The 20381-nt window shown below is 37.7% G+C and overlaps 1 long non-coding RNA gene across 2 annotated transcripts in view; it reads right to left on the bottom strand.

The window, feature by feature from the left end:
- Window positions 1-20381, bottom strand: part of LOC120527870 — a 60565-nt gene that overhangs the window by 12859 nt on the left and 27325 nt on the right. The window contains exon 3 of one of the 2 annotated variants that reach the window (XR_005633414.1): window positions 6306-7544. The exons of the other annotated variant lie outside the window; for it this stretch is intronic. This is a non-coding gene — a long non-coding RNA (uncharacterized LOC120527870). Of the gene's footprint in view, window positions 1-6305; window positions 7545-20381 lie in introns of those variants that run through there. 2 annotated transcript variants of the gene reach the window in all.

The raw sequence follows: 20381 nt of genomic DNA, 5'->3' as shown, positions 1-20381 counted from the left end.
AGTAAACTTTTCACGTTGTCATTATGGGGTGTTGTGTGTAGAATTCTGAGGAAAAAAATGAATTTAATTCATTTTGGAATAAGGCTGTAACATAACAAAATGTGGAAAAAAGTGATGCGCTGTGAATACTTTCCGGATGCACTGTATAGAGAGAGAGATAGATAACTGCTACTATGGAGTTCCTTCTTCTTGGGTTGATGAAGTCTCCCTTGTGGATAGGTCATTTGATCTGGAGGGGTTAGGAAGTATTTCTTAAATACTGCCTTCACTGTGTGGCCTTTTGTGTCCTGGGCTTCTGTGACCTTACTGGGGTGTCTCTGCAATACTTTTGCACCTATATTTTTAATAGTCTTAATGTGCGCTCAGGTTTGTAAGTCATGATAAGTTCAGACAAGTAATGGCTTATTATATGTTAAAAGGAGGATTTTGAAATCTGCCCTAAACTTAACTGGGAGCCAGTGTAAAGATTTAAGAACTGGGGTTATGTGTTCATATTTTCTTGTTCTTGTAATAATTCTTGCAGCGCATTTTGGATTAACTGGAGGCTGTATAGAGAACAGTTTGAACAGCCAGTGAACACCGCATTGCAGTAGTCAATCCTACTAGAGATAAATGCATGAATTAATTTCTCACAATCCTGTTTATTTAGAAAGCGCCTTAATTTCCTAATATTTTTAAGATGGAAAAACATGTTTTGGACGACTTTGTAATATGCGCTTTAAATGACATGCTAGAGTCAAAGATAACTCCTAGATTGCGGGCTGATTCAGTAAAATTAATTGGGATTCCAACTGAGTTAAATGACGACAAAATATTGCTGTGATCAGCGTCATTCCCTCCAACAATTAACATCTCTGTTTTATCTGTATTTAAAGACAAGTAGTTCTCATTCATCCATTCCTTTAATTCACTAACACAACTAATTAAAGACAACATCGGAGAAACTTCATTTGATTTAAATGAAAGGTATAACTGGGTGTCATCTGCATACGAAAGTGAAAATTAACATTATGTTTCCTAATGAGAGATCCCAGTGGAAGCATGTAAAGTGAAAACAGTAAAGGTCCCAGTACTGAGCCCTGCGGACACCATATTGAACTTCTGTGTATAATGATGGAGTACTGTCAGCACATTTCTGTACATACTGGAATCGATTTGATAAATAAGAACTGAACCAAGCGAGCACGGGCCTGTAAGCCCAACATCGCTTTCTAGCCTGTGCAGTAAAATAGAATGGTCAATGGTGTCAAATGCTGCACTTAAGTCCAACAACATAATTACAGTGGAATTTCCTTCATCAGAGGATATCAGAATGTCATTTACAACCCGTGTTAGTGCCGTTTCTGTACTATGACCAGTGCGAAAGCCAGACTGGAATTTCTCAAATAAATTGTAATGCGTAAGGTGTGACTGAAGCTGACTGGCTACTACTTTTCTAGTATTTTAGAGAGAAATGGTAAATTTGAAATAGGCCTATAGTTATTTAGTATGTGTGGGTCTAGGTCTGACTTTTTAAGTAAAGGTTTAATGACTGACACTTTTAGTGCATCAGGTACTGTGCCATGCAGTAATGAACTATTGATAATGTTAGAATGGTGCTACAAGAACATCCATTGCACTTTTACTAGTTTTGTTGGCACTGGATCTAGGGAACAAGTAGTGGGCTTCATTTTAGTAATTAAAGTTAAGACTTCCTGTTCAGTTACAGGATTAAAATTATTAAATTGCTGAATGCAATGTGAGCAGGGTCTGCTAAGCTAGTATTTGGTTTGTACTGTGATGCTGAGATCTGGGATCTTATATTTTTAATTTTCTCATTGAAGAAGTTCATAAAGTCTGTACTGCTAATATCTGTTGGTATTTTGCACTGTTGATCTGAATTCCCATTTGTTAATTTAGCCACTGCTCTAAAAAGTACCCTAGGATTTTTATTATTGCTATCTATTAATGTAGAATAGTATTCTGAGCGAGCTTTAAAGAGGGCCTTTTTATATTTATTAACACTCTCTGTCCATGCAATTTGAAAGACATGTAGCTTTGTTGTTCTCCATCTGCGCTCCAGTTTTCGACACTCTAATTTAAGAGCTCGAGTGTTTTCATTAAACCAGGGAGAGTTTCTATGTGCTTTGATCACTTTTGTTTTAGGGGAGCCACTGTGTCCAGAGCATCTCTCAAGGTCACATTATAATGTGATATTAGCTGATCTAAATTGTTTTCCACGTTTACATTTGATGTTAACTGATCTAAATGGTTTTCCACAATTACACTCGACTTACTCAAGGTATCTATAAATTTTGAAGCAGAATTACAATCTAGATGTCGCACTGTCTTTGTTTTAATCTGAGTGCTGGCATGGGCAGAACTAAATCAAACGTAATTAAGAAGTGATCGGAAATAACTACATTTAATGGAGTAATATTTAAATTTTGAATTTCAACTTTGTAAGTTATAATTAAATCTAATGTATGGTTATGATTATGAGTTGGACCTTTGACAATCTGACAAAATCCTACTGAATTTAACAAATAAGTAAAACATTTGCTAAAAGTGTCAGTTTCCACATCAATGTGTACATTAAAATCCCCATCAGAACTACGTGATCATAATTTATAGCCAAATCAGACAGAAGGTTAAATTCAGTCATGAACAATGAATATGGCCCTGGTGGTCTGTAGACTAGCACTATAATTGTGTTGGAATCTGTTTTAATATTTAAAATGAATGCCTCAAAGGATGTAAAGTTGCCTAAATTTTTAGGAGTGATTTGCATTTTGTTACAATGAATTATTCCAAGGCCTCCTCCTCGACCAGAATCTCTAGACTTATGAAGGAACGAGTATCCATCTGGTGACGCCTCAGCTAGGGGACAGTGTCACATTTACTAAGCCAGGTTTCAGTAAGAAGACACAGATCAGATTTTGTACTTAATATTATATCATTTACCAAAACAGCTTTAGTGCCAAGAGAGCGAATGTTCAATAAACAGCATTTAAAACTGCATGGTTCTTTCTGAACTGCTGATATATTTTTTGTTTTAATTTGAAATAAATTTCTATTACAGATGCCCCTGGTGGAGTGTCTGGTTTTATCCCTTGGTCTAATTATACACCTTATTTTTGGTTATCAATTAATTTATGGTTTGTTCAAGACTAAATTTACTGGATGCCCCACAACAGGGATTATGGGTAACAGCTTCAGGAAAATAACAGGTGGGATAAACAACAGCCTGTGATTTAAGATCACATGACTGCGGCCTGGATGGTGCTCTAATCAGTCAACCAGGCAGTTTTGCTGCCATATTTTGGGATAATACATAAGATCCCTCCAGTTAGGATGAAGACCATCTCTTCTGAAAAATCCAGGCCTTTCCCAAAAATCATCCCAATTGTTCACAAATGCTATGCTTTTATTTGCACACCAGGTTTCTAGCCAGCAGTGAAAGGAATGCAATCTGCTATAAATCACATCCCCTCTATACAATCTTGGTAAGGGACCAGATACAATTAAATTCCGACATTTTGTTTTAGCTTTGGTGCATAGAGAGATGAAGTTCCGCTTTAATACCTCAGATTGCTGTAAATAAATATCATTAGTGCCGACATGCAGCAATAAGGTAGATACTTCATCGCCGGCAACACGGTCCAATGCGGCCTTTATGCCAGAAATCTTGGCCCCTGCAAGGCACTTAACATTAACTGCTGGTTTAACATAGTTTGGAATTCTAACATTCCGCACTATGGAATCGCCAATTATGAGCACTTTATTATTCTCAGTTTCCACAGCTGCTGGAGAGCTGAGAACCTGTTCTGGGTCCGAATTGGTGACCTGGGTGCTGGAGGACTAAATTTTGGATTCTTAGACCCCGTCTTACTGTTACCCACTCGCCCTGTGGCTGAATTGGTGCTGCTGATTTCGGCCTCGCACTGACTACAGTGGGACCTGGAGAGACTGAAGCCGAATCAGATGTAGCCGAATTGTCTAAACAAACCGAGTCGATCCAATTTTCGGTTTGCCTAATCGCTATCAGATTCCTAACGCATCCTCCAATTCAAGGTATTTTCCCGACCAACTCTAAATTAACTAAACATTTTTGGCAGGTGAAGCTATCTGCACTGTCGGCCGGAAAACCTGAGCTGTACATACTGCAGGACACACAACATATAAACGTGCCTTCCCCAGAAGGAAAATCATCTCTGCAGCAATCCACCAATCAGGCCTGTATGGTAGAGTGGCCAGACGGAAGCCACTTCTTACTAAAAGGCACATGGCAGCCCGCCTGGAGTTTGCCAAAAGGCACCTGAAGGACTCTCAGACCACGAGAAACAAAATTCTCTGGTCTGATGTGACAAAGATTGAACTCTTTGGTGGTAATGCAAGGTGTTACGTTTGGAGTAAACCAGGCAACACTCATCACCAGGCCAATACCATCCCTACAGTGAAGCATGGTGGTGGCAGCATCATGCTGTGGGGATGTTTTTCAGCGGCAGGAACTGGAAGACTAGTCGGGATAAAGGGAAAGATGACTGCAGCAATGTACAGAGACATCCTGGATGAAAACCTGCTCCAGAGCGCTCTTGACCTCAGACTGGGGCAACGGTTCACCTTTCAGCAGGACAACGACCCTAAGCACACAGCCAAGATATCAAAGGAGTGGCTTCAGGACAACTCTGTGAATGTCCTTGAGTGGCTCAGCCAGAGCCCAGACTTGAATCTGATTGAACATCTCTGGAGAGATCTTAAAATGGCTGTGCACCGACGCTTCCCATCCAACCTGATGGAGCTTGAGAGGTGCTGCAAAGAGGAATGGGCTTAAACTGGGCAAGGATAGGAGTGCCAAGCTTGTGGCATCATATTCAAAAAGACTTGAGACTGTAATTGCTGCCAAAGGTGCAGCGACAAAGTATTGATAAAGGCTGTGAATATTTATGTACATGTGATTTCTCAGTTTTTTAATTTTTAATAAATTTGCAAAAACCTCAAGTAAACTTTTTTCACGTTGTCATTATGGGGTGTTGTGTGTAGAATTCTGAGGAAAAAATGAATTTAATTCATTTTGGAATAAGGCTGTAACATAACAAAATGTGGAAAAAGTGATGCGCTGTGAATACTTTCCGGATGCACTGTATATAGAGAGAGAGATAGATAACTGCTACTATGGAGTTCCTTCTTCTTGGGTTGATGAAGTCTCCCTTGTGGATAGGTCATTTGATCTGGAGGGGTTAGGAAGTATTTCTTAAATACTGCCTTCACTGTGTGGCCTTTGTGTCCTGGGCTTCTGTGACCTTACTGGGGGTGTCTCTGCAATACTTTTGCACCTATATTTTTAATAGTCTTGTCTACAAATGTAATACTAGTTGCAGTTTATGTAGTTTTTATTTCAAGTGAATACTGCTATGTTAAAGTTTATATTTTACTAATTTCTTTTTGGTTTGCAGTTGCATGTGTTGTCCATATGAGAACAGTGCAACACAGGAGTCAAAAAAGACTTGGTAATGGGACCTTAATGAGACATGCACTGCAGCTTTATTACTTTTCTCAGTTCCACTGATTCCATCTTTGAAATTTTCATCTCATGCTGTCCTGCTCAAAATCAAATTATTACTTTTTAAAGACTTACTAGAGTATTATTTGGTTTACACCTAGAATATTCCCTTTGAACTATAAGAATGGTGCATTTCAGATGACATCATTTGGTGCAAGAAGAATAACCAAAGGGAATTTCGTGCTAAACTTTAAAGTATAAGGACAGGTGTATCACCATTGTCTTAAGAAACTTCCTGGGTAAAGCCGGGTAACGCAGTTAGTTATTAATAAATGTAAAGTCTCTATACTTTGGTAAACAGTTTTTGCATGTGAATATCTGTTATTGAAAGGCTTAATTAATATTTTTACCTTTGAAGATCATTTTTTCCGTCCTTCCGGGTCAAAATCGCTCTGTTAATTCTTCATTCACATCACTGCATTCCCTCTTTTCAATTAAATGACAGAGAATCACTACTCACCTAAACTGCATGAATCACTTGATTTTTTTAACGAGCATACAATTTTCTTTTTCATATTTTCTCTCATTTTTCCCTTTCCTTTTCCTGCTATTTTATTAGCTTTAACTTTTACAGTCTTATACATGTAGTTTAAGACACAGTCTTAATTTGAAAGTGGTCAAGATTTTATTAATTTTAATTAGCACATAGAACACTGTATTGGACTGTTTAAACTGATTTTATTTGTTATAAACAAGTCATAGGAAAAAGAAAATTATATTTGTAATGCTACTTACTAAATATTTGGGAATGAAGCTGCTTTGGTGAATGATACAATATTAAGTACAAAATCTATTTTGTGGCCTCTAACTGAAACCTAGCGTAGTAAATCTGACACCATTCCCTTAGTTGAGGCAACACCAAACGGTTATATAGTCCTTCATAAATCAAGAGACAGGAGGTGGTGGTCGAGGAGGTGGCCTTGGGATAATTCTATGTGACAAACTGCAAACCACCTCTAAAAATGTAGCCAAAATTTTTATTGTTTGAGGAAGTCATAGTAAATATTAAAACATTCCTGCACAATTGTAGTACCAGTCTACAGACCACCAGGGTAATATTTAGCCATTTATCCAAGTTGGCCATAAATTATGATTATTTAGTGCTTATGGGTAATTGTAATATAGACATTTATGTAGAAACTGACATGTTCAGGAAATGTTTTACTTATTTGTTAAACACAGTAGTGTCAATTGCCTAATTTATTTTAATAACCACACATTAGATCTAATTATTACCAATGAAAGTGAGACTAAAACATTTAAATTTTACTCATTTAAAGGAAGTTATTTCTAATTGCTACATAATTACATTTGATTTTTTTTTCCCCTTACCAGTATAATCACAGATCAAATCAAGGACAGTGTGACATCTGGATTGCAACTCTGCATCAAAATGTGTGTATATTTTGGGAAACAATTTGGGTCAGCTAACATCAACTTATATTGTGATCTTTGGACACAGTAACTCCCTTCAAAACAAAAGTCATTAAAGTGCATAGAAACACACTGGTTTAATCAGAGCTCTCAAGCTCTTAAAATTAGAATGTTGAAAACAGGAGCATAGATGGAGAGCAACAAAGCTGCAGGACTTCCAAAATTGCATGGACAGACCATATTAAATGTACTAAAACACTTTCTTTTTAGCCCGCTCAGACTACTATTCTAGAGATTACAATAGTAATAATCCTTGTGAACAGATTAGAAGAGTGGCTAATCTAACAAATGATAATTCTGAACTGCAATGCAAAATACCTAAAGATATTAGTAGTGCAAACTTTATGAATTTCTTTAATGTCAAACTGACATTATAAGATTCCAGATTTCAGTGTCACCTCACAAACATAATACTAGATTAGCACACCCTATATCACTTTGCATGCATGACTTTAGTCATTTCAATTTTGTAACAGAAAATCCATCCATCCATCCATACTCTTCCGCTTATCCGAGGTCGGGTCGCGGGGGCAGCAGCTTAAGCAGACAGGCCCAGAATTCCCTCTCCCTGTAACAGAAAAGTAAGTCATAATTTTACTTTCTAAACCTACTACTTGTTCCTTCTAATGGTGCAGCTTCTGATGAGGTAAAAGTGTAAGTCATTAGACAATTACTTAAAAAGCCAGAGCTAGACCCACATACGCTTAATAATTATAAACCCATTTCAAATTTATCCTTTCTCTATACAATACTTAAAATAGTAGTCACCATGCAGCTTCAGTTTCACCTTACAGGAACAATTTATTTGAGAAACTAGCAAAATACCCGCGCTTCACAGCGGAGAAGTAGTGTGTTAAAGAAGCAATGAAAAGAAAAGGAAACATTTTGAAAATAACGTAACCTGATTGTCAATGTAATTGTTTTGTCACTGTTGTGAGTGATGAGTGTTGTTGAGATATATATATATATATATATATATATATATATATATATATATATTTACACACACACACATAAACATATATACATATCTATACATATACACATATATACATACATATATATCTACATATATACACACACATATATACACACATATACATACATACACACACATATATACACACAAATACATATATATATATATACATACATACACACACACACATATATAAACATATATATACATATACATACATATCTACATATATACACACACAGCTATTTCAGTATCAGTGCAATACGCTGTTTGTTAAAACGGTTGACTCCCGCTCTTACGTGCAATAACAAATCAAATCATTCAGTTGTCTTTGCTCATATGTCATTTTAGAGCTGGACGCCTGGCATCTTTTTTTGGCCACAAGTTCGTTTCTGTTTGGTGTGAGGTTCTGTGTTGTGGAGATTCTCAGGATGGATTGCAGGTGCTCATCAGTGAGGCGACTCCTGTGTGCTGTTTTGTTAGTCTTTATCACTGAGAAGAGCTTCTCACACAGATATGTGCTACCAAACATGCACAAGGTTCGAGCCGCATGTAGACGGACTTTTTTTGTTCTTCAAAGTCACCAAAGCGCCGTGCAAACTCAGTGCGCAATAACTCTAGTAAGCGGTAAGCGTTCGGCAAGGCAGCTGAAGCGCTGCATTATGGGATCTGTAGTTTATTGTGTTACCAGCGCTTCATATACCCGGGCTTTAATAACAATAATACAGTATATAAAATGATCTCGGGGCGGATATAATTACACGCCGGGCGGATGTGGCCCCGGCCCTTGAGTTTGACACATATGGACTAAATAGAACTTGAAAAGATATATTTTTCAAATGTGATCGCGCAATTCAGATAGAGTTGACGCCAGCACTACAGCCTGCAATCCTCAATGAGTCATCCTCCCTCGCTCTTACTTTTTACCGTTCATCTAATGAATACACTGAGTATGGCTTTACCAAAACAATCATTGATGGCGAATAAAGTATCCATTATTCGAGTATGTAGAGCGGGATATATATATATACATATATATATATACCCGCGTATCGCAGTGGAGAAGTAGTGTGTTAAAAAAGGTAGAAAAAGAAAAGGGAACATTTTAAAAATAACGTAACATGACTGTCAATATACAGTATTTGTTTTGTGAGTGTTACTGAGTGTTGCTGTCATCAAGGATTTGATTATCATTATTTCTTTCAATCAGGTTCGTATTTGTAGGATGTGTTGTGTTCATGTTACATTCCGTGTTTGTCAATCGTTGTAAAGATGACAGGTTTCATTCATCGATTCGTTTCTTACTGCATCAATAAACAGCTCGTCTTCTTCTTTATCTGAGACCTGACACACTGCATGCACGGGTTTTTTTTACACTGTCTTCCTTTAGCGGGACATTGACTTTTCCACCGTGTGCTTTGTTTCCACAGTAGCTGCATTTATGAATATGCTTATCAGGCGCTTCATATTTTTGCTGCCTTTTCAATTGTGTAATTTGGTTTTGTTCAGCTCTTTGGAACTGTTGCTTTCTATCTGTGCACTGCGTCAGTTCACGTGAGCCACTCGGTGTACTTGCATCGAAGGTTCCCAGCTGTGCTGGTGCCATCTCGTGCTATGTCCATAGCTTTATTTAATGTTACCTTAGTCCTGGCACTTAAAACTTTCTCTCGCAGTTTCGCTGAGTTTGTGTCAAACACCACCCTGACCATCTCATCTTCCTCTCCATAAGCACAGTCCTTCACCCGTAAATATTTACCCGTGGCAGTTTGCTATTGGATTGCCGCTGACGGATGGCCTTATATGGGCAGGCACTAAATTACAAACGCCAGCGGCAGCCTGTGTATGAACTTAATTTAAAGTGTAGGTTTACATCGTGCATTGTTTCCGAAGTAGCAGAACTCATGAATATGGTTGTACTCACTCGCACGCTTCTTATTGTTTCGCTGCCTTCTCAATTATATAATGCATGTTTTCTTGGGCGCTTTTTTGAGGTCTTCCTGGTTTTCTATGTACTGCGTGATTACGGGAGGCGTGATGATGTCACACGAAACTCCGCCCCCGGCGTTGAAGCTCATCTCCATTACAGTAAATGGAGAAAAACTGCTTCCAGTTATGACCATTACGCGTAGAATTTCGATATAAAACCTGCCCAACTTTTGTAAGGAAGCTGTAAGGAATGAACCTGCCAAATTTCAGCCTTCCACCCACACGGGAAGTTGGAGAATTAGTGATGAGTGAGTGAGTGAGTGAGTGAGTGAGTGAGTGAGTGAGGGCTTTGCCTTTTATTAGTATAGATTCCAGTTTGGCATCCACACCCATCAGAGTACAGAAACAGCGCTAGCACATGTTGTAAATGACAAAGGAAATTCAGCAATAAATGCTGTTAAATTTGAAAGTAGTGTTTGACATCATTAACCATTCTATTTTACTACACAGGTTGGAAATTTACATTGGGCTCACAGGCGCTCTCCTTGTGTGGCTTAGTTTGTTGCCACTACATATCAAAATGTGCTGACAGTATTCCATAATTATATACAGTTAAATATGAAGTTAAATGTGGTGTTCTGTAGGGCTCAGCACTAAGACCTTTACTGTTTTCACTTTACATGCTTCCATTAATTTTCACTCATTTGCAAATGACATCGAATTATACATTTCTTTTAGATCAAATGACACTTCTCCATTGTTGTCCATAATTAATTGTGCCAGTGGATTAAAGAAGTGGATGGGTGAGAACTGCTTGTATCTGAATACAGAAACAACAGAAATATTACTTAGTAGGAATGATTCTGACCACAACAACATTCTGTCAACTCTTTAACTCACTTGGAATTACCATTAGTTTTACTGAATTAGCCCGCAATTTCTGTGTTATCTTTGACACTAGCATGTTATTTAAAACACACATAAGAAAACTATCCAAAACATGCTTTTTCCATCTTAAAAATGTTGGAGGATTAAGACACTAGGAGAATTTCTAGTACAATTGACTTTGTCATACATTATTTGCTGGGTATTCTAATTATGCTTTATGCAGTTTTCATTTGATTCTAAATACTGCTGCAAGAATTTTTACATGAACCAGAAAATCAAACATGTAACTCTAGTCTGTAAGTCCTTGTACAGGCTTCCAGTTAAGCTTAGGGATGATTTCAAAATCCTCATTTTAACTTAAAAAGCCTTTAATTATCAATATTTATTTCAACTTATCATTACTTACAAACATTAAAATTAAGTTTCCCAAGAAGGGAGGTTGAGCTTTTAGTTTCAGGGCTGTGGAGCTGTGGAATGATCTACCTGCTAATAATGGAGGTGCCTCTTCAGTCTCAGCTTTTAAACACAGACTAAAGACTCATTATTTCAGTTTAGCATACCCTGATTAGAGCTGCTGAATAGCTATGTATACTACACTGTTAGTCATCCATCCATCCATCCATCCATTATCCAACCTGCTATATTCTAACTACAGGGTTACGGGGGTCTGCTGGAGCCAATCCCAGCCAACAGAGGGCACAAGGCAGGAAACAAACTCCGGGCAGGGTGCCAGCCCACCACAGGGCACATACACACACACACCAAGCACACACTATGGACAATTTAGAATCGCCAAGGCACCTAACCTGCATGTCTTTGGACTGTGGGAGGAAACCCAAGCAGACACGGGGAGAACATGCAGACTCCACGCAGGGAGGACCCGGGAAGTGAACCCAGTTTTCCTTACTGTGAGGCAGCAGCACTACGTGCCGCCCTGTTTGTTAGTCATTTGTACAGAAAAATAAATAATATAGTATTTATATATTATTTGTAACCATTCTCTATTCGGTTTCTCTTGTCAGTATCTGCATATGGCACTTGGTGCCACTGCTTTACTGCCAGGCTGCTCTCCTGTCATAGAAAAGTTATCTTGAATAAAGAAGCATTGGAATCATCGGATGGAAAGATTCTTTCATCACCTTGAACAGCCTGCACATACTCCACTCTAGTAAACCCAGGAGGGGGAAAGTGGACATTTGGCCAAGGTCTCGAAGATTGTATCTTTGCTTTTGACTTTTTTACAGTTTTAATCTCCTTCACTGTCAACTGACCATAGTTCATCAATTAGTTAATGGACAGATATTGTTGGTTCCTATTTATGTTATATGTGTATCAGTTCTTTATATAGCAATCAACATATATCAATACCTGTATTTTAAGTGGGAATTGTTCACAGCACCCTGCATCTGCACTTAGTGAAGAGTGCTCTACAAAAAATAAGTTGTACAGTAATCCCTCGCTACATTGCGCTTCAACTTTTGCGGCTTCACTCTATCACGGATTTTATATGTAAGCATATCTAAATATATAACGCATATTTTTCGCTGCTTCGTGGGGTTTCTGTGGACAATGGGTCTTTTTACTTCTGGTACATGCTTCATCAGTTGGTTTGCCCAGTTGATTTCATACAAGGGACGCTATTGGCGGATGGCTGAGAAGCTACCCAATCAGAGCACGGAGTTAAGTTCCTGTGTGCTGATTGGCTCAGTGACGGAGTGTCGAATTCAATTCTGCTGCGTTAACCAGGAAGTCTTGTCTTGCTTATTCAGCATCAACATGTTTCACTGTGTAAATAGTTAACGTTTGTGCTCTTTTGTGTTTATCTTTGTGCATAGTCAAGCCCTTCGTTATGGCTCCAAAACAATCTGCTCCTGCTACTGCTTCAGGGACCATGCACAAGCACCACTGGAAGATGCTAACGATTGCAGAAAAGGTAAAAGTTTTGGATATGTTGAAGGAAGGGAACAGCTACACTGTTGTAGGACACCATTACAGCATCAATGAGTCCATGATTCTTTTTATTTAAAAAGGAGGAAAAGAATGTAAGATCTACGGCTGCAGTGTCCTTTAACCAGGGCGCAAAACGAGTTGCAAGTGGATGTAATGAGGGTAATCTGCTTTAGGGATTTGGATTGAAGACTGCTGTAAGAAGAACAAATGCGGTGCTACACAGTCACCTGAAGAGGCCCCTTTAGAAGACCTGTAATGCTCTCCTTTGTTGTGCAGTAAAATTAAACTCATCATTATCGGATAAGTCATCATGTCATTGTTGGTGAGTAACCATAATTAATTTTCTACGTACAGTACTTAGTACATGTATGTATGTTTAGTGTCACTGTACACACATTTTACTGTATACAATTTTTCTTGCATTGTACGTATTTATTGCTGGTGGCCTGTCTATCGTAATGGCTGTAACATATGTGATATCGGAGACGCTTGATATCTTTAAAATTATATTTAGGTTTTACTATATATAAACAGTGTGTTTACATACATAATTTCAACGAATCTTACCTACTATCTAAGAGAATACAAAGGGATTATGCTGTATAACTGTGCGTGAAATATTTATAAGAGTGTGGGAGAGTTTATAAGGGCTTAAAATATATAAAAATAATCATATGAACATATGGTTTTTACTTCGCGGATTTTCACCTTTCACGGGGGATTCTGGAATGGAACCCCCGCGATCGAGGACGGATGACTGTAATTGTAATTCTAATTTCATCTCATGCAACATGTTTGGCATTGCTGTCAGAAAAATAATGTTTTCTGTAAGGAATCCTACAGCTTTGTTAAAGAACTTGCAAATGCAAATCATTTTCTAACACACTTAGTCCTGAATAGGGTTGTGGGGGTTTGATGGGGCCCATCCCAGCTAGCATAGGGCACAAGGCAGGAACAAACCCTGGACAGTGCGTCAGTCCATCACAAAACGAGAACACACACACACTCTCACACACACAATTTTAGGATTGCTAATTCATCTAACCTGCATGTCTTTAGCCTGCAGGAGGAAACCAAAACACCTGGAGAAAACCCACACAGACACAAGGAGTACATGCAAACTTAGGGAGAACCCAGGACATGAACAGCAGCGCTACCACTGCACCACCATGTCACCCCAAAATCCTTATCAATTAGATAGAAATTCACAGAACACAATAACAGGGTCAGAATTTAGAATGGAGCTGGACAACTCATTCCATCAGCTAGGAGTGACAACAAAAGAGAGTCTGGAATGAGAATGGATGCCATGTATAGGTGGCATCACCAGACACCATTCATCAGCAGACCTATGTGGGTGAGAGTGACCTGAGTAAGGATTATAGGACCTCACAAGTGTTTTCTTATACAGTATACAAGTGGTGACCCACTAACTACTCTGTAGACAAGATTCAAGGATTTGAACTTAATGCAGGCTGCTACAGGAGGTCAATGTAGTAAGCTGAAAATAGGAGTGACATTTGCCTGCCTGGGTTGATTGAACAGCAGACATGCCACTGCACTTTGAATCATCTGCAGCAGCTTGGTAACATGTGCTGAAACTTCTGCCAGCTGCCAACAACTGGGAGGACCTCATCCTGGAAGACTTCCTTTGACCCTGTCTCTGACAACAACAACATCCACGTTTATTTATATAGTGCATTTTCATACAAAAAATATAGCTCAAAGTGCTTTACAAGATGAAGAATGAAATGTTTATAATAATATAAAAAATAAGATTAGACAATACTAAATAACAAAGAATAAAGTAAGATCCAATGGCCAGGAGGACAGAAAAAAAATAAAAAAAAATCCAGAGGGCTGGATAAAAAAAAAATTAAATCTGCAGGGATTCCGAGGCCATGAGACCATCCAGCCCCAACTGACCCACTGCTCCTTCCAGTCTCCAGGATATTTAGCAATGGAGAAATAGGAGGATAGAGAGAGCTAGACTGGACTATCATGTGATGGTGGCACACCAATATCACCAAAGCATTACATTATGAATTTTTTTTATTTTAACTTTTTACACTTCTTTTTGTTCTTTCATACTTTAAAATACAAATAAAGCATAATTTCTGATATCAAATAAAACAATTAAAGTTATTTTCATTTAATTTTCTCATATATTCTGTCCTTGTCATTTGCAGAACCATATTTCCATTAAAAGTAAATGATGTATGCCATTTGCAAGACATGTTTGACTCTAAAGAAGTTACGATATTTCACGGACAATAACTGTCGACAAAACAGCTTTGATTTACTACAACTGTGCCATATACTGTAAATGAATTACATCAGATCAGTAATTCATTTATTGCAATCCTGGTCTGATTTATTAGATTCAAACCATTTGAAACTAAAAGAATCAAGCTTAAAAAATGTAATTGTCTATCTGGTATACAATTACATTTTTGAAGTTTAATTCTTTTGTATACAATATGTCATCCGTTATTTCTGTGACATAAAGTACAAAACTTTACAAATTGTTGTGCAAATGAATCATTACTGTACTTTATGTGCTTCGGCAGGAGTAAAACAACAAAGAATTAACCAGAGTTAAAGAAGTACTTCATAACATTTCTATCAATTAGAAGGCTAAGTCCAAAGGTATCCTGAATCTGTTTATAAAAATAAATGCAAAAGAAATCAGTTTACTTGGAAATTATTTTTCAATATAGTCTCCTTGGTTTTTGACTAACTTTATCCAATGCTAGACAAGCTTCTTTATGTCCTCAGAAAAATGATTTCAATAGAGTGACAATCCTGGCCTGACATACTTCCTTCACTTGGACCCTTCATGCCCAAACATTATGAAAACCATGGCTGTTGTGAATGCTTTCGTTAGCAGAACTGTGACTGATTTGTGGATGGCCTCAACAATGGTCACACACCTGTCCACCAGAACTACATCATCTGTGACAATCATTCATCCATTCTTGAACTATTCAGCCCATTTTAGGCACTTTGCTATAGCAAAGTATTGCTTTCATACTCTGGTGGAAGTCAAAACTGCTCCTGATGCACACAAATGTTTGTACCTTTGTCACAGCAAACCTCACACTCACACACCTCAACCACTGCTTCAGCCAACTGTACAAAGACTCAGATTTTTGCAGATACAATTAGAATGTTTCGTTTTAGCTTTTCTTACTACTATGAAGGTTTTTTAGTGTTCTAGTGAGTAATGCAATGATTTTTTCATTCCCTTCAAGGAAAAATGAAGACAAATTGGGGTACAATCTGAAAGAGGCAAATGATACAACTTTTGTGGAGAAAGGCATACAGACATTTACCAGATACATTTGGGAGTGTAATCTCTATATGAAATTGGAAAATATTGTTGCATTAGAGGTTGATTATTTCTTTTCAAGCTTTTTTCATATATTGCATTATGTGTTGTGTTTGTTTCACATGATTTGGTAACTTCTTCTCATTGCCGTTTCTCAACTGGCACTACATGTTGCCATTCATATTATTCAATTTCAGTTTTGTTTGCTCTTTTACTATTTGCAATGTTTATCATAAAAGAGATCTTGTTGGATTTCTACATGGCCAATGCTGAATTCCTTGAATGGTTGGCAATCACTCACTCTGCAATCATTTCTGATACTGAGATTATTAAAATAAAATTTTTAAAAAAATAAGAGAAAGCCTCTTACTCTGTAAGAGAGAAAGTAAATGTATTTGGAAAGGGGTTTTCCCTTGTTGTTTTCTTATTTGTTTTGTTTTTTTAGCGTGTTTATTCATTTTTAGACTATATCGAAACTGTTTCAGTTTCATATTATTTATCTTTGTATACTGCTGCCCCTGTACATATAAATATTTTCCTCTTTTAGTATTTTGGGTTTAATTTCAGGTTTGTATCTTATTTAGAAAGTTAAACAGTTGTTCAGAATATAACTGCCTGATATTTGAAAGGCACCAAGAAGGGGACAGCATTTCCCATGTTATCTCTCCTCTCTTCATTGGCTTCCAGTTAGATTCAGAATCAAGTTTAAAGTCCTTTTTTCATGTTTACAACACTACATTGACTGGCCTCATGTTATTTGTCAGCTCTCTTGTGCCTTTACTTGCCCTCCAGTCCTCTCAGGTCTTCTGATCAGTTGTTGCTGTCAGTCCCGTGGTCTCAATTAAAATCTAAGGGTGATTGTATATTTTCTATCACTTCTCCAAGGTTGTGGAATAATCTACCCCTTTCTATCAGGTCTTCCCCCTCTATTAATACTTTGAAAACACCTTTTTTAAATGTTTTTTCCTTGGCTTAAAAATCTTTACAAGGACAGAAATTTGTTTTGATTTGTTCTGATCCTTTACCAGAATTAGTGTATGTTTTAGCATTGTTTTGTGTATTTAGTGTTTTATCATATTATTTTAAAATCTTTAGCTTTAAATTTTACTTCTGTTTTTCTAGATTTTATACAGCTATTTTATCAGTGTTTGTTATTACACTTTGGAAAAAAAATGACTTCACTTCAATGATTAACTATTGGGGAAATCTGTGTGATAGTTATTTCGATGTACATCAAGTGTGATTCACAGCCTAGGACTCTGTCAACAAGAAGAACTGCCATTACAGCACCCCTTTATCTATTGAGTTTGTTGCAGATTTGTTCACTAGGTGGCAATGTTCCCCACAATTTCTTTTCCTTACTTGTGAGACAGTCTACAGCTTTTCTGTGTAGAATCTGTTCCTTGCAAAATTGAAAGCCCATCAAAAACATAAATTGCTTAAAATTGCCCAAAATATTAAAAGAAATAAAAGCAATAACACCCTTGTAACATATTGTCAAATTTGCTACAATGTCATAATTCAAAAGCAAAAATTTAAGAAATTATATAATGGTAAATCATTTTAGAACAGCAGTAGTGGTGACAAAAAACTTAAATAATAATACATTGTAGGATAAGAATGGACATCCCAGCCAGGGAGGAGCATGGTTTATTACCTGGAGAGGAGGCCCGAGAGGAATAATGGATGGGTTGGCCTGCTGGGCTGGCCGGCTGGATGAAAAGATAACTTTTTGATGGTATAAAATAATGGATGGACCAGAGGAAGGCAGAACTTTTGAGCAGTTCCATACCCCATACAGCAGGTGGCAGTGGTCCTTGTGAGGCAGCCCATTTGGTACACCTGCAGGGGTGCTAGGGAGGTACAGCCTTGTAAGGGTACCCTGGATGTTGTTAGAGGGTGGTGTTGGGGTAGGACATCCCTACTTTCTTTACAGCCCAGAAGTGGTTCCAGGGAGATACAGAAAAGCACCAGAAGCATTCCTGGGTCCGGCTTAGAAGGGATCCCACTGCCTCACATCATTGAGTCAGAGTTGGGAGGCACAGGGCAACACTCATCTGGAGGAGAAAAGAGGAAGAATTCTGTAATTATTTGGTATTTTGGGTGATTTCTGGAAGGTGCTTTGGATACATGCTTATACTGTATCCTTTATTTTATTGTATTAATGTGTGTTATATTGCTGTGGCTGTAGTTTGGGGATCTCAGGTGCCCCCTTGTGATAACATGTATTTATATAGCTCTTTTCCCATGAACAAATGAAAGAATTTGATATAAAATAGCGATTTTGAAAAATAAAATGGACTGTTTATAGAAATTCAGTAAGGATGTGACGCATAGGGTCAATAGGGAGTGTAGACAAACAGAAAGTTAGATTAAAAAAAAAAAGAATTGTAATTCTTTTGAAAATTCTGATTGTTTGCATTAGCATTATTCAGCCTCACCAGTTTATGACAGATCTCTTATTTCCTCATTACCTACATTTAAGAAAATCATTGCACTATTTCACTGGGAGAAAGTGTTGCTGTATAATAATATAATAAGCAAAGCATCACCCCTGGCTGAAACTGTATAGAAGCCTTTACTAACATTTGACAGCATTAAATATGTGCTGGACCCAACATTAACAGCAAGGAAGAGAGGCTTGTCTTCTGACAACATAGAGTTTCACAGTTGGTATGAGCAATGTAATATCTTATTCCTAAATAATGACAGATAGACAGTGTTAGATCCTGCTTACTCTTCAACATGAGCTACAATCCCTGAATGTGGTCATCTAGCTTTCTAAGAAGATATTGACAAAATACTTGCAGAAGTGAAGGAGGAGGAGGAGCAAAAAAGGCTCAAGCAGCAATTTAAAAACTATATTATTGCAACCTTACAATATTTGATGTGAATTGAATATGTGCTACATTTCATTGCCATGTATAATTAATTTGGAAGCTACAGAGAAAAATGAAGCAAAAGAGAAATATGAAGATATGGGGGTGCCTACATAGAACTAAGAAAAGTAAAGATACAAGTCAAATTGTAACCAGTGAATCTCCTTTGTCATTGTTTGGCTAACGGTGCCTTCTGGTACATCATCTGCACTGTCTTTCTCAATGTTAGGTGGTTCTGAGTCCATAGTAGTGAATGCAGCCAAGGCAGAGGTGTCTTCTCCTTTTAGCATAAGCTAGGCATTTGATTTCAACAATGGACTGTTGTTGCTTCTCTTTCTGCCTCGTTCTTCTTTTTTGGTTCCTGTGCAAGGGCTTTCAATTTCAACCACACCTTTAAAACTTCTATGAACAGAAAGTTGAGCTTGCAAAATTGGGGGTCAAAGACAGTACCAATGCAAAAATTACAGTTACATGATGTTTAGGGCAAAAACACATTTTTCCTTGATTTATCTCCCTGCTCCACAGTTTAAAATTATAAATCAAACAATTCAGATATGATTAAAATGTGCATTGCAGACTTTAATTTAAGGGTATATGTATTCATTTTAGTCACAGCATGTAGAAATGACAACACTTTTTATATGTGCAACCCCAGCCCCCACACCCCCCTGACCCCATTTCAAGGGCACTATAATTTTTGGTATATTTATTTAGTATATTTATTTTATATTTAGTACTTCGTTGCAAATTCTTTGCATTGAATGACTGCTTGAAGTCTGGGATTCATCACCAGGGGCTGAGGATCTTCTCTGGTGATGCTCTGCCAAGCCTCTAATGCAGCCATCTTCAGCTCATATTGAAGGCATGATGGTGAATTGGATTCAAATCTGGGGACTGGCATGGCCATTCAAGAGTGTTCCAAATTTTAGCTTTGAATAACTCCTGTGTTGCCTTAGCAGTTTTTTTGAGTTCGTTATTTGGCTGGAAGATGAAGCACCATCAAATGAGTTTGGAGGCATTTTCTGGAACTTTAGCAACATGTTTCTATACACCACAGAATTCATTGTGCCACTGCCATCAGCAGGTCTGCCATCAATGAAGTTAAGTGTGCCAGTACCTGTGGCAGCCATACATTCTCAAGCCATAACACCCCACCCACACCATGTTTAACAGATAAGGGGGTATGCTTTGGACCTTGGGCAGTTTCTTTTCTTCTCCACAATTACTGTAGCTCTTGCCATCACTCTGATACAGATTTATCTTTGTCTCATCTGTCCATGAGACCTTTTCCTAGAATTCTGCAGGCCGTTTTAAGTACCTTTTCACAAATTGGCTATCCAGTTTTTGTAGCTAACTAGTGGTTTGAAACTTGCAGTATGGCCTTTGTATTTCTGTTCATGAAGTCTTCTGTGAATAGCAGTCCTTGACCATTTGGAAAAAGTGTTGTCATTT

The sequence above is a fragment of the Polypterus senegalus genome, chromosome 4, assembly GCF_016835505.1.
Source record: "Polypterus senegalus isolate Bchr_013 chromosome 4, ASM1683550v1, whole genome shotgun sequence".
Classification (NCBI taxonomy): Eukaryota; Metazoa; Chordata; class Cladistia; order Polypteriformes; family Polypteridae; genus Polypterus; species Polypterus senegalus.
Note: the sequence above shows the minus strand (reverse complement) of the source record. Positions and strands in the feature narration are given on the sequence as shown.